This window comes from Mus caroli, chromosome 14, assembly GCF_900094665.2.
Source record: "Mus caroli chromosome 14, CAROLI_EIJ_v1.1, whole genome shotgun sequence".
NCBI classification, from domain to species: domain Eukaryota; kingdom Metazoa; phylum Chordata; class Mammalia; order Rodentia; family Muridae; genus Mus; species Mus caroli.
In genome coordinates this window covers 70492477-70506686 of record NC_034583.1, presented here as the reverse complement: position 1 = coordinate 70506686, position 14210 = coordinate 70492477, and positions in this window count along the sequence as shown.

Below are 14210 nucleotides of genomic sequence, written 5' to 3'. Positions count from 1 at the left end.
TGACTGTGAGCATCCACTTATGTGTTTGCTTAGTATACCCGAGATATAAGAGACAATTTGTAAAACACATGAAACTGAAGAAGAATGAAGACCAAAGTGTGAACACTTTGCCCCTTCTTAGAATTGAAAACAATCACCGATATGTCATTCTTAATGCATCATACATAGAATGGAGTTGACCTAAGATGGCCATATCACTAGGCGACATCATTTTATGGGACCATGGCAGTGTATGTAGTACCTTATTGGCCTGAATGTAGTCATTTGTTGTATGACTCTATCTTGATACAACATTCTCTGTGTTGTATCAATCTCATTTTTCCAGACTTCCTCACGCTTCTGTAACAGGAAGTTCTCAAAATTTATTCCACCCTCCCTGCTCAAAGGGCATTTAGTTTGTTTCCACTTCTCATGTTTCGAACAAAGTTACAAATATCCTCAAAGCTGAATCATTCCCATTCCTACTTCTTTTTCTAGTTTAGAATTGTTCAATCAAAAGACATAAACATTGGACATCTAATAAACACTCTAAAGATCTTACTCCATGCCTTGAAGATTAGGAGAGAGCAGCCGGGAACAGATCTATAAGAGTAACCAGGAAACATATGCTCCACTATGTTCATAGTAGCCTTATTTATAATAGCCAGAAGCTGGAAAGAACCCAGATGTCCCTCAGAAAATGTGGTACATTTACACAATGGTGTACTACTCAGCTATTAAAAACAATGAAATTCTTAGGCAAATGAATGGATCTGGAGGATATCATCCTGAGTGAGGAAACCCAATCACAAAAGAACACACTTGGTATGCACTCACTGATAAGCAGATATTAGCCCAGAAACTTAGAATACCCAAGATACAATTTGCAAAACACATGAAACTCAAGAAGAAGGAAGACCAAAGTGTGGATACTTCGTTCTTCCTTAGAATGGGGAACAAAATACCCATGGAGGGAGTTACAGAGACAAAGTTTGGAGCTGAGATGGAAGGAAGGACCATCCAGAAACTGCCCCACCTGGGGATCCATCCTATAAACAGCCACCAAATCCAGATACTATTTCATATGCCAGCAAGATTTTGCTGACAGGACCCTGATATATCTGTCTCTTGTGAGACTATGCCGGGGCCTGGCAAATACAGAAGTGGATGTTCACAGTCATTCTATTGAATGGAAAACAGGGCCCCCAATGGAGGAGCTAGAGAAAGTACCCAAGGAGCTAAAGGGGTCTGTAACCCTATAGGAGGAACAACGATATGAACTAACCAGTACACCCTCCCCCCACCAGAGCTTGTGTCTCTAGCTGCATATGTAGCAGAGGATGGCCTAGTCAGCCATCATTGGGAGGAGAGGCCCTTGGTCTTGTGAAGATTATATGCCCCAATAGAGGGGAATGCCAGGGCCAGGAAGTGGGAGTGGGTAGGTTGGGGAGCAGGGCAGGGGGAGGGGATAGGGGACTTTCGGGATAGCATTTGAAATGTAAATGAAGAAAATATCTAATAATAAAAAAAAGAACATCTAAAAAATATATTTAAAAATTTTTTTTTAAAAAAAGGGTAAGCAGGAAGCCACTTCCGGGGAGCCTGTTGTTTAAATGGTAGCAGAGGAGGGCAAAATTGTAGTTTAGGGACAGGCAGTGTTTGGAAGGAACAGACCACCATAATGTTCCACTGCACCCCAGTTCTAAGCCCTGTACTCCCTCCTCAAACACACTTGTCACTTCCTGCACAGCTGAGCTATAATCATGCCAAGGACAGTGCCTGTAGCCCAAACATCGTTTCTCTATATTGGGGCAGCTTCTAAAGAAAGAGAAGGGACATTTCCACTTCTCTATCTACTTTGAGGTCTTTTGGGTTGGGTTGGGTTGGGTTGGATTGGGTTGGGTTGGCTTGGTTCGGTTCGGTTTGGTTTGGTTTGGTTTGGTTTGGTTTGGTTTGGCTTGGTTCGGTTTGGTTCAGTTAGGTTGCTTTTGGTTTGGGAAGGTCTGGTAACTGAACTGGGGGTTTCACATGTGCTAGATGGATGTTCTACTCCTGAACTGAATCCCCAACCTCTCCATCCTCTCTGTCTAATCCAGAATCACCACCTGGAGGGCTGGCTCATGGCCACCCACCTGGAACAGCCAACCAGAACTTGACTCCAGCTCCAAACTCACCACCAGCAAGACCCCAAGACAAGTGACCTCTGGGCCTCTACCCATAAACAGACACAAAGACAAGAACATACTATGTGGGAGTGCCATGGGATGAGGCCTTACAAAGAGCCCCAGACTTGTCCTGTGGGACAAGTCCTGTGGGGCTTACTATTCTGTTGCAGGTTGTCTGTAGCCCTTTGCCTTGCAATGACAGTGGCTCAATACTAGAGCCGTGCCATCCCCACCTGCCCTTCCCAAGTGCCTAACCCATTGTTAGCTATCATGTTCTCATTGCTGTTGGTGAAGAAACAAGCACCTTGACTCAGGAATAAACAGAGGTGACTCTGTCTACCTTACAACACAGTTGTCAGGATTCACGAGGTATATGTGGCAGATCTGGCACCCAGCTAGGACTCAACAACTATATTCTGCAATATGAATAGTGTTGTTATCGTGTTTCTTACTGATACCTACTGATGCATTTGCACACACGTCTCTTCTACATCTCTGAAGGGCATGGATTTCCTGGACCTGTCCAATGACTTGGACAGAACCTGAGTTTATATCAGACAAGAACATAAGGTCAGCTGTGATGGAAATATTCAAGATGCAGGCAATGGTGACAGAGTTAATGGGGTCAGATGGAAGCTCCTTTTTCCTTGGGGGCCATGTCAAAGGTCTTCCCCTACATATGAGAGACAAAATATTTTTAGAAAGAAAGGAACACCCCCCCCCCCAAGGCAGAGGAGTATCTGAGAAAAGAGCGTGTGGGTAGACTTGGGATCTCAAGCCCTGTGGGTAAACACGCACCTCCCAAGGGCATGGGGGAATATGGTTTTGGAGGGAACTGAAATCCATGGGTTTCGTTTTCATATCATTCCTGCCCAAGGACAACTCGTGACCAAACATCCTAGAGCTGTGTGGTCCCCACCTGCCCTTCCCAAGCGCCTCGCCCATCGTTAGCTATCACGTCCTCATTGTGGCTGGTCATTTGCTCAGTGCATGCATCTTCTGGATAGGGACACAGCTTTGCCCAGTGTGGAGACTTGCAAGCCTCCTGTAGGGAACACAAGGAAAGGGTATGATCTGTAAATGTCAAGAAGCCAGGAGAGGCTTTCTAACATCCTGCAACGCGATGAGAGATAGCCATATCGGGATTTTTATTACACTCTATCTGATCAGTGTATCAGAAGGAATTCTACCACTCACTGAGCTATATTCTGTAATCAATGATAACTTGTCAAAAAGGATTTTTTTTAAATGAATTGCTTAGACTAGATTGTGACCTAAGAAAAATGGCCCTGTATTCAGAAAAATCTCTCTCTCTTTTTTTTTTTTTGACAGAGAAACAGAAAGAGAGAGAGAGAGAGACAGAGAGGCAATTTTAGTAGCTAAATATTTGAATGTATTTAAATATTTATAGATTCACAATGTTAAATATTCAGGTTACCTCTGTAGGCAGATGTTTCTTATCATCAGCCATAGACTCACAGATCCGAATATCTCATTACCTGCTTCTTCGGTTATTCTTACAAGTCCTTTCAAGTGATTTAATTGCCCCAGGAACCAGGACATTTTTATCAGTTGCTGGTAGCTAAATCACTCAACCTCCCTGCACTGTACCCAAAGCTAAAATAAGTCTGGAACCATGACTTCTCCTTGCCCTCATTCCCCAGCCTCTCCATGTTCCACGGTCATGGCTAGCCCTCTCCAGCTACAATGTGGGCTTATCCTTTCTGACCTTTGTCTCAGCCCCTTCAGGATCCTACAATAAACTGTCCCAGACTGTGTATTTTATAAAGAACAGACACATAATCATCACCCTTCTCAGGGCTAAGAATCTCAAGGCCAAAGTACCTATAGTGGACAGGGATAGGCAACACTTGCAAGTCTCTTTTTAAAATATTTTTTTAGACTTTATTTATTTATTTATTTATTTATTTATATGTGTATGAGTGTTTGCTTAATGTATGTTTGTGCACCACATGCATGCAGTGCTTACAGAGGCCAGAAGAGGGTGTCAGATCTCCTGAAAATGGAGTTAAAGATGTTTGTGAGCTGTTATGTAGATGCTGGGGATCAAACCTGGGTCCTGTGGAAGAGCAGCCCATGCTCTTAACCACGGAGCCATCTCTCCAGCTGCCCAGACCTTTATTTACAGGACCACCATTCTTTTTTTTAATTTTTATTAGGTATTTTCTTCATTTACATTTCCAATGCTATCCCAAAAGTCCCCCATACCCTCACCCCAACCCCCTACCCACCCACTCCCACTTCTTGGCCCTGGCGTTCCCCTGTACTGAGGCATATAAAGTTTGCAAGACCAATGGGCCTCTCTTTTCACTGATGGCCGACTAGGCCATCTTCTGATACATATGCAGCTAGAGACACGGAGCTCCAGGACCACCATTCTTGAGAACTATAATTTCATTACTTTCTGACCTCCAAAAGTTTCTACCTCTTAATATCATCACTTTGGGATAAAGATTTCAACATAGGGATTTGGGAAGACATTCTATGACCCTTCTACTCTCACATCCATCTGACAAAAGAAGAGACAACCTGCCCCAACCCACTCCCCCCACACACACATACATCCCCACCCCTGTGAGTCTGCTTTCTCTGCAAGAGCCAGCGGAAACAATTAGGGACTCTGGAGGTTGTCCTCACATGGATCTTGCAGTTTAGTTCCAAAGCAATAGAACTGAGCTTGCTGGTTTCGTTGGTCATCTTATTTGGTCATAAGCAACCCAAATGAGTCTCCTCCTCCTCCACCCTCATCAGGGCTCAGCCCTCTGCCTTTAAAGTTAAACTCCAGGAAGAAATCACAGCAAAAACGTAAGAGTCTATCCAACCCACAGAGCTGTTGTATTTGACCCTCCATGTCCCTGAAAGTGCCCCAGTTGCTTCATCTTTTGGGTCAGTTCTGCAAAATTAGGTCCTTCTATCTAGTCCCTTTGTAAATAGCTTGAATTGGGTTTCTGTCCACACACTACACACCATGATAGTCGGTGAACATGCAAGATGTAAACTTCATTTTATCAAGATTTGAAGGATTTCAGTCTATTTTCTTCAAAATAACGGAGCCCCACTGATGAGTGCTGCATGCCAGCATGGACAGATCTGTGAGCTGCTGTCACCAGAATCAATGGAAGGCTTTTGCATCTGATATAAATCACTGCCCTCGTGAGCTTGCTATCCCAAGAGGGCACTCGTCATTAATTAAGATGACATGATGGCTGTCATAAGAAAGGAACAAAATGCTTGCCAGAGCAGTGATATTCTGTTGTAGGAGCAGAGAAGGCTTTATGACAGAGAAGTTGCATGAATATGCTCAAGTGCACACACCAGTGTGTTTGTGGATGTGTGCATATGGGGGCCAGAGGCTGCTGTCAAGAGTCATCCTTAATCGCTTTCCACCTCATATTTTGAAAAAGAGGTTCTCTCACTGAACCTGGAACTCATTTGGTTCTGCTAAACTGACTGACCAGCAAGCCCCTAATGCCCCTATCTCCATTCCCAAAGGCTGGGGTGACAGGTGAGCACCGCTGCAGCCAGATTTTGGGTTTTATTTTATTTCCTTTTCCCTATGTGAATGCTTCACACTCAGGGCTTCCTGCCTCCTGGCAAACCATCTCCCCAGGCCCCAAGGGGGCATTTTGTGAGGAACCTAGAGGATAAGGAGACAAAGATCAGGAGGAACAATCGAGCCAGAGAGCTGGGAAAAGCAAATCCAAGAACAGGGACATGCAGTCCTGCTGAGCTGTCGTGTGCATGATTGTAAACTGTGGGAAGATACAGTTGGGGGCTGCTTTGTGCCTGGCTGAATTGGTTCTCTTAATTTAATAGGCCATGGGAAGAAGTCATAAAAATCTATCTGAGGCAAAGAATGGCTCGATCTGAGCTACACTTTAAAGAGATTGATCCGGCAGCATTATATGGGATGGGTTCAGAGGCAGAGAGAATGGGGGCAAGAAGAATAAGCAACAGACAGGATGATCCTGGGCAGAAGATAATGAGGGATTGAACTGGGCCAGCTGAGATGGGAAGGAGGAAATTGATGGATGGGAGAGAAACTGACATGATTTGACAGCCCTAAGTAAGAAATCCTTCACAAACACGTGTATCATTCCTACTCAGTGTTTCTAAGGGCCGTCAAGATCAGCAGACCATCTGTCATTAACGCTAATGAATAAGTCAGGTTTTATTCCACATTTAAAGCCGACTGCCAGGAACCCAGAGACCCCCCCACACTCAGAGAAGTAAGGGAATATCTTGTTAAGATTTATTTTTATCATTCTTTTGATAGTGGTGTTTTGCTTTGTTCTGTTCTGTTTGTCTTGTATTAGTTTGTTTTGGTTTGTTTTTTGAGACAGGGTTTCTCTGTACAGCCCTGGATGTCCTGGAACTCACTCTATAGATCAGGCTGGCCTCAAACTCAAAGATCTGCCTGTCTCTGCCTCCCCAGTGCTGAGATTAAAGGCATGCGCCACCACTGCCCAGCTATTTTTATAATTCGTTAGATAAAAGCATGTGGTCCTGTGGAGGGGTAGGGATGCTTGAGTGAACACAGATACCCTTGAGGAACTAGAGTTACAGATGGTTGTAAGCTACCTGACATGGGTGCTGTGAACTGAACTCATGCCATCTGGAAAATCAGCAAATGTGTAACTGCTGAGCCACCTCTTAACCCCCCAAATAAGGTAATATCAAATGGCCAGGACCAATCCTCTGCTTACACCTGTACCCCCTGAACAGGGTCAGACTCCCACACCTCTAATCCCAACAGGAACACCTGGGCAGGTGTCGTAGGACCAATCTTCTACTTATACCCATGCACCCTAATCAAGGTCAGACTCCTGTACCTCTAATCCCAAGAGGTACACCTGAGCAGGTGTCGTTGTGTTCTTGAGTTTCCTCAGGGTCTGCCATGCTTGTACTGCACCTTGAGGCAAACCTGATTCAGAGCTTCCTAAGGGAGTAGCCCCAAGGCTCGGCGGAGAGACACAAAATCGTCTACAGAGGACAGAAAATAGAAATGTCCCTTTCCCATATTCATCCTTGCAACTCAGACCAAGGTCTAGCATGTAGTAGACACACAGAAGGAAATGATTTAGTCATTGAATGAGTTCCAAGCATCCCAGAATGGCCGAGCACTCTCTGGAGACCTAGCAGCTGCTGTCCTGTGACGAACATCATTGCCGTGCTTTTTTTTTTAAGAGTATTCTAAAGAGAAGTGAGCTCTCTCTAGCTTCTGCTATACCCTCAGAAAGAGCAGAGTGTGACCCTATTTGCACAGACCAGGGAAGTGGGAAGGAGGAGGGGTATGTAGCTGAGAGGTAACTCCTATGCCACCCCCACCCTACCTCCACCACCATGGAAATTGACAGCAGTGTTCTCTCAAGGGCAGACAGAAGAGCCAAATGCACTAAACAATATTTTATGAAATTTAAGTCAATAAAGCATTTGAGAATATTTGCAACATGAACAACTCACACAACCAAATAACATTCCCAGGTCCTCCCCCAAGCAGTAGCTCCTATTTCGACACTGCGCCCCTCCTTAGCACGCCGCAATTGCTTCAAGCCATGATTTGATGAATCTTGGTGCCAGAAATAAAACTAAACTTATTAAAATGATGCTGTCAAAGTGTTGTAATCTCACTCCATGGCACTTTCAGTTGTTTAAAAACAGGGTTCGCTCCCCCAACCTTTTGACTCAAGCTTGGAAGCAGAACTTGCCTTGGGTCTTCCTCTTTCTCTCTTGCGTACACAGAGGGTCTTCCTCAAATATTGAGGTCTACAAAGGTCCCCCAGGAGAACGTTCAAGCCCCCCCTCCTCTGACTGTTTGTGGGCTATCATTATGTATGTGTAAAACTTGGAGATTGAAAACTGACAGCCATCAGAATTCTGCTACACTACACTCCAGTAGGAGTCCTTGAAGCCCTTGGGAAAGGTGAGGGTGGAAGAAGGGCGAGGAGAGTACATTTATGGTGTGCTACGGATATACTCGTGTGTGTCCATCTCTCTTCATCCCCCCTCCAGTTATGGCCATGGCAATGATCTTGGACTTGTAGATGAGGAACTTGCATGGAAGGAACTCAGGAACTTTCAAGGTGATCTTAACACCCCCTGTGGTGAAATGAATGCACCTCCCAGTCCTCTTCAAAGGAGAATGTGAGATTATCAAAGAACAACAGTGCCCACCATGGAAACCATGCACCGGCTATGATGGTAAGGTTTGGTTGTTGGTTCAACTGGACTGAGAACCACCTAGGAGACTGATAAGATATCGTGCCTGTCTGTGCCTGGGGTAGAGAGATACCAGAGACAGTTGTTCTAGGGGGACAGCAACTGTGATGGAAAGACCACCTAGAATATCAACTGTAGCTGGAGGGCCACAATGGAGCAAAAAGTGAAAAACAAGAAGAAACAAGGCAGTGTGTGCAAGCCTCACTCTCATGTTGACTTCTGCCACCACCACCGCTCTCTATGGGCACCCAACCCTAGTGTCTTCCAGAGAGCTCCCAAGCTCTCAGCTTCAGAGTGAGCTGAAGCTAGTTTCAGATTCCACCTGATGGCTATTAAGCACAGTCTAACCTCCAGTTCACACACAGAGACAGAAACACACACACACCCACCTGGTGTACTCAGTTTTCTCATTGCTAGGACAAAATACTAGACGATGGCAATATAAAGAAAAGGGGATTATTTTGTCTCTCGGCTTAAAGGTCCAGTCCATCATTGCGAGGACATCGCGACAGTGGAAACATGAAGCAGCTAGCCATGCTGCACCCATAGTCACGTAGCAGAGAGAGATGAGTGTCAGTGCTCAGCTCACTTTCCCAGGGTCCCAGTCCATGAACTAGAGTTGCCCAACTTCAAGTAGGTCTCCCCTTCTCAATTAATATATCTCTAAAAATATCACAGACAGAACCAGGGATGTGGTTCCATAGCGCTTTTAAATCTAGTCAAGTTGTCAAGAAAGATTCCATCACACATGACCCAAAGGTGGGACCACCATGTAGAGAGATCAGGTGAGCATGCTTGGGAGAAGCCATGCCAGGAAATGCCATTGAAGGAAACAAAAAGTTCAGGAGCCAGGGAGCATCAGCGCATGCGCGCGCGCACACACACACACACACACACACACACACACACACGGCCTCACTTCAGCCAAGGGGCAAGATGCAGGTATCTGGTCTGGCTTAACCATCAGAGATCAGACTATGCCCTACCCCTGCCCAGGTACTTGGAGGAGTAACACCAAAGGTGAGTCAGGGCAGAAGAGATGGATGCAGGATGGAGGAGGCAGGGAAGAGATCAAACTGAGAATCAGGGGTTAGAGATGGTCCTGGATCCCCCTCATCCTTTGGTACTCCCTCTCAGCATCTGCAGCTCCTGGAGTCTATCATGACTGAAGAGTGTGGGCTACAGGCTGAGAAGAAAACCTTTGCTCCCAGACTGACTCAATGACCTTACACACAACATTGAGCATCTCTAAGCTTCTATTGTTTTCATTTGTTTATAGTATCACCTACATCAGACCTATAGGTCTATAGCAACAGACCTAGCCTGTTGCTAAGGTAACATGAGATGGTATGTGTAGGTATTCTATGGGATTTCAGAGTTCAGTCAATCTGTTACCCTTCTAATTCTAAAAAAAAGAAAAAACTTGCTTCTTTCAGGTAACTGCATTTCCACTTAAACTTTAGTCAGGTTGTCTGGTAAGACTTGCTACTTTTTCATATGACTTTGATGGTGGTGGCTGACCATGTGGTACTCACCCACCCCAAGTTTCTCTAAGCATGACATGTTTCTCCTAGGAACCATCCTTGATTCTTGGATGGGTATATAGCCTAAGTACCTGGACTCTTTAAAAGGAACGGGAATACAGATGTTTAAATCCCTGGCTTTGGCTATCCTGCTTTTCTCTGACTTGATTACCTACTAATTTGAACTGTGGTATTGTAACATGAGGAAAATCATTCTGTATAAGCCAGAAGTAGGGTACTTAGCTCGACAGAGCCTAAAATATGGAGCTGATTGTAATAAGGCAGTTGTTGTCTTTCAGAGCCCAAAAAACAACATCCCAAGCCCTTCTGGCATTTCAAGTTTCTACTGAGAAATCTGATGTTATTCAGACAGGCCCGTGACTGATAGAGCAGTTCTAACATGTCTGCAATCTTTTGACACTCCTGCCTTTAAGAGGTAGGTCCTCTGTTCTTGGCACCTGCCTGGATAAAGGAATCTGGTAGAAATGACACTGCATGGTTCCTGAAGTCAGGAAAGAAGACACTGTAGGGCTTCTACAGTTTCTATAGGACATTCAGTCTGAAGTCTTTAGTCCTAAAGAAAGACAGTCACATTTGTGTCTACCTGAGGGAGAGAACCATGTGGAGAAAGTTGCCCAAAGAGTCTGGCCTGGTGTGATCTTTTCAACCTAGGCACTCTTTGTGAGATGAAGAGACCTTTCAAAGGACCCCAACCAACCCTAGCTTTCATCTGCCACCTTGACTGAGAAGTGCCTCTCTGAGCCCAATAAATGTCCCCAGAATCCTGGTCAAATAATTGATTGTATTTTTTAGCCACTGTGTGGAAGCAGGTGACTAGGAAGGGAGAAGTCAGGAGCCTCCTTTTGACAGCAGTCTTTGCTAAGAGCCAGTAGTTAGCTGTTTGCTAAATTGTCACTACTGGAGGAGCTAGAGAAAGCACCCAAGGAGCTGAAGGGGTCTGCAACCCGATAGGTGGAACAACAATATGAACTAATCAGTACTCCCAGAGCTCGTGTCTCTAGCTGCATATATAGCAGAAGATGGCCTAGTCGGCCATCATTGGGAAGAGAGTCCCCTTGGTCTTGCAAACTTTATATGCCTCAGTACAGGGGAACACCAGGGCCAAGAAGTGGGAGCGGGTGGGTAGGGGGGTGGGGGTTGAAGGGTATGGGGGACTTTTGGGATAGCATTTGAAATGTAAATGAAGAAAATACCTAATAAACATTTTTTTAAAAGTAAAAGAGTCATACACTTGGCCGAGTGCTTTGACATCATCTGTGGCTGGCAGATCTATAGGGTGGCAGCTTGATCTACCCTTTCCTTCCAAGTCATTTCAGGACTCACCTACGCTGTCTTCATTAACATATACATTTGCAAGTAAAGAAACCACAGAGATAGGTGAAGGAAAGAGAAGGTTGGGATGGCCTCTCCTTACCACATTAAGGGCCATGTGCACGGAGAGTTACAGATAGGACAAAGGGGATGAAAGTAGAAGTAGCAAAGCTTTGCTGTGCCTTGTCAAGGAAAGGCCATTTCTTTTCCTACTGACGCATTGCTATCATCATAAATTCATTTTCATTCTCTCTTTAATTCTCTTAATCTGCTCTGCTTCATGTTACAAGAATAGGATCCAAGTCCTAGCTCAGGACTTGATAGCAACAAGACATTCTGTGTGGCCTGGCAAGTCACAAGGTTACCACCAAGCTGAGGCTTTCTGGTAAAGAACAAAGATGGACCACTGCCCTCTCATGTACAAGTCAATCACTATGTGCCTGTCAATTACTTGGACAGACCCTGGTTGGATGGTTGGTTGGTTGAATGGTTGGTTGGTTGGTTGGTTGGTTGGTTGGTTGGTTGGATTGTTGGTTGTTTAAACTGTCTGTCTGTTCTAAAGAATTTAAGAGTTGAAATAAAGCCTACATAAAAATGGAGGTTGACACAACAGTCCCTTGGCCCTTCAGTCATTCTCACTCATGAGAATGTCATGCTTGACCTGGTAATAAACTCCTCCTGTACTCTACATTACCCTTTGTGTCTCACCTGAATTCTTTTCACAGAGATCAAAAGGACCAAAGAGCCAAAGGGAAACCAGAGTGAGACATGATTTCAGAACATTTCGAAATGCTGAGAGGAAGGCCTGGTGAGGTGACTTACGGGGTACGAACACTTGCCACCATGTCTGGTTACCTGAGTTCCTTCCCTGTGGTCCACTCAGCAGAGAGAGAACTGACTTTATAAAAGTGTCTCCTGACCTCTGTGCAGCATAAACACACAAATAAATGTAAAACAGAAATAATCATAGTGCTAAGGTAAGTGTGGTTGTAGGTTTTGCATGCTACATTTAAATTCAAGTAAATGGGATATGTTTTGAAATGTCTTGGAAGGACTCTGGTTGTTGCTGTGGGACACTGAACAGATAAGGACACAGGCTGTATTGGTTTCATTTTTTTTATGGTTACCCAGCACCTCTCCCTTCATTGGAAAACAAGCCTTTCTCTGTCCTCTACTGAGAGCCTCCCTTAAAAGGCCCATCCATCCCCTGTTCTTCTCTCTAAGATGGAAAACTGTCACTGTTCTATAAACTCACCTACCACTAGTGGCCAAGGGATTAAAAACCGGGACTGCTCATACCTGAGTGGAGACTCAGCAGTGTGGAAGGAAGACCCTTCCCCTCCAGCTGTGAATCTGAGAAGGACAGTTGAATCTGACAGTGGAAATGGTCCCAAGCCCTAATGAAGCCTAACACTCCCAGGGAAGAATTGGTAGGCCCCAGGAGGCCCATGTGGTGATGCTCGCTGCTAACTTTACACAGCCAACAACAAGCAGTTTGATTGTCTGCAGTTGAACACATCCTTTACTGCAGTACCAGCGACAGGGAGCACACCTACTAAACGCTTTCACCTCCTGCTGTTTCCCCTGCTGAGCTCCTGGCAAGCTGGAGAAAAGTTGAGATCATTCAAAGCCACACTCTGCTGGGGTCATGGGTGTGCTTGCCTGCTAGCTTCCTGAGAAGACTTTAAGATGTAGAAGTGGGGAGATTCTCACCCCAGACTCCTGAATAAGAGATCCAGATATCTGCATATCCACATTAAGAGTCTGTGGGTGGGTTTCTGATGAAATAAACCACCATTCATCTCTACTTCCTTCTTAAAACCCACCAAAATGACAGCAAAAGAATTAAGTGAGAAATACCCTAAAAGCAAAAAAGGATGGAAAGAGACAATGTATAACACAGAAACTCCATCCACAACGAAGCAAACAACAGATTCCCAGACAGAAGGTAATGAGAAACTCCATCCAGGAGGAAGCAGAACAGACTCCCACCGGCTACAGGGAAAATATGGTCCCACCCAGGCCCTGAGCAGCATAGGACCAAGGACATGGGCTGCAATGCAGTTTTTCTTGTCTCCCAGCAGTCTTCCTTTCATCTGAAAAATAGAGCTTTGTCTCTTCTCGGGTGAGCTTCTCTGTAGGTCGAATCCTACATTCTCCTCTTAAGATTGAAGCTGCCATCTGTCAGCAAAGTCTTCATTTAAAAAAAAAAAAAAAGCACCTGTGTATGTATAGAAGCATGCATATGCTGTGGTGTGGCGTTTCAGGGGACAACTTAGAGAGTCAATTCTCTTCTTCTACCATTTGGCTCTAGGAGATTGAACTTGGGTCTTCAGGCTTGAGATAGAGTGCTTTTATCCAGTGAGTGATGTCAGTGTCCATCTATCAAGATTTCTGACATCAGGGAGGTCTGAGGGAGGTTAGTCAAAGCCTTCTTAGGAAGCAGTTGGTGCCAGAATGAAGGGCTTGTCCTGTTCCAGGCAATGATCCATTCTACTAAAAGCAGAATAGAGGTTTACCCTCTACAGGAAGGAGTTCAACAGCCAGAAGCATGAACCTGGGACTTAGGCAAAGGTGAAAGCAGAAGTATTATCTCTGAAAACAGAACTGAGGACAGTGCTATAGGCTGAGTGTGGATGCAAACTGAAGTCTGTAAGGTAGAGGTGGGGTGCAGGGTTCCACACCTGCATTAAAGATGCTTCACGGCTGATTTGACCAATTAGGACCTCATGATCATAAAGAATCCAAATGTTGAAACTTTGGTGTCCAAACGACCTTGGTATATATTTACTTCTCTTAAAAGCCATTCAGTGGTGCTAGGCAGTGGTGGTGCATGCCTTTAATCCCAGCACTTGGGAGGCAGAGGCAGGTAGATTTCTGAGTTCGAAGCCAGCCTGGTAACAGAGTGAGTTCCAGGACAGACAGGGCTACACAGGGAAACCCTGTCTCGAGAAAAAGAAAGAAAGAGAGA